Below are 1,742 nucleotides of genomic sequence, written 5' to 3'. Positions count from 1 at the left end.
TGAGTAGCTGGGATTACAGGCACGCGCCACCATGCCCAGCTAATTTTTTGTAGTTTTAGTAGAGACGGGGTTTCACCACGTTGACCAGGATGGTCTTGATCTCTTGACCTTGTGATCCACCCGCCTCGGCCTCCCAAAGTGCTGGGATTACAGGCTTGAGCCACCGCGCCCGGCCAAATATTTTCTTAACAGCACTGAGATGGCTCCATACTCGCTGTCAGTGGATGTCCTCCACCCGAAGCCGCCTTCTTAGCCAGACTTCTGGGACCATTCAGGAGGGGGCAGTAGAGAACAATGTACTGCTGGCTCCCAGCACCCAGTCCCCCTCAACAAACATCTACAAAGCGTCTGATGCGCTGGGCACAATTCTGAGTCCCGGGAGGATGGCAGTGAAACAACAAACAAAAGCGCTTTCTTTCTTCTCTTTCTTTTTTTTTTTTTCCGAGGTGGAGTCTTGCGCTGTCACCCAGACTGGAGTGCAGTGGCATGACTCGGCTCACTGCAACCACCACCTCCCAGGTTCAAGCAATTCTCCTGCCTCAGCCTCCCAAATAACTGGGCTTACAGGTGCATGCCACCACACCCAGCTAATTTTTTGTATGTTTAGTAGTGACGGGGTTTCAGGCCGGGCGTGGTGGCTCACGCCTGTAATCCAAGCACTTTGGAGGCCAAGGCAGGCGGATCACCTGAGGTCGGGAGTTCAAGACCAGCCTGACCAGCATGGTGAAACCCTGTCTTTATAAAAATAAAAATAAAAGTAAAAATAAAAAAAGAGACAGGGTTTCACCATGTTGGCCAGGCGAGTCTCGAACCCCTGACCTCACGATCCACCCACCTTGGCCTCCCAAAGTGCTGGGATTACAGGCGTGAGCCACCACACCCAGCCAAGCCCTTGCTTTCATAGAGCTTGCATTTTAATGGGGAGTGAATGAATGAATGAACCAACGAAACTACTTCCTCTGGTTGGACATTGATGTCAGTGCTCCTTAAATGTTCCCTCTGCGGTAGCTCTAGTGAACTGCAAGCAGGAAATCCCTTTTAAGTCTCATATGTTATTATTAATATGAACGCAAAGTCCGTATTTTACACGGGGTGGCCAACTCGTCCTGCTTTGCCTGGGACTTTTCCGGTTTGGGTACTGAAAGTTTCATGTCCTGGAAAAACTATTTTTTTTTTTGGTTGGAGCTTTCACTCTTGTTGCCCAGGCTGGAGTGCAATGGCACCATCTCAGTTCACCCCAACCTCCATCTCCTGGGTTCAGGTGATTCCCCTGCCTCAGCTCATGCACCACCATGCCAGGCTAATTTGTATTTTTAGTAGAGATCGGGTTTCGCCATGTTGGCCAGGTGATCTGCACGCCTTGGCCTCCCAAAGTGGTGGGATTACAGGCATGAGCCACTGCGCCTGGCCGCTGGGAAAAGTTTTAGTCCTGAGCAAACTAGAACAATTGGTAACCCTAATCCTATGCCTATTGTATCCATATTAAAAAATAATAATAAAATAAAAACAGCTAGCCGGGCATGGTTGTGCACGCCTGTAATCCCAGCTACTTGGGAGGTTGAGGCAGAAGAATTGCTTGAACTCAGGAGTCGGAGGTGGCAGTGAGCAGAGATCGCACCACTGCACTCCAGCCTGGGAGACAGAGGGAGACTCCATCTCAAAAAAAAAAAAAAAGACAAAAACCAAAAAACAGCTTTATTGACTTATGTTAAGAAACCATTCAGTGGTTTGTAGTACATTCA

This window comes from Cebus imitator, unplaced genomic scaffold (assembly GCF_001604975.1).
Source record: "Cebus imitator isolate Cc_AM_T3 unplaced genomic scaffold, Cebus_imitator-1.0 Scaffold51, whole genome shotgun sequence".
Taxonomy (NCBI): Eukaryota; Metazoa; Chordata; class Mammalia; order Primates; family Cebidae; genus Cebus; species Cebus imitator.
This window is presented reverse-complemented; position numbering follows the sequence as displayed.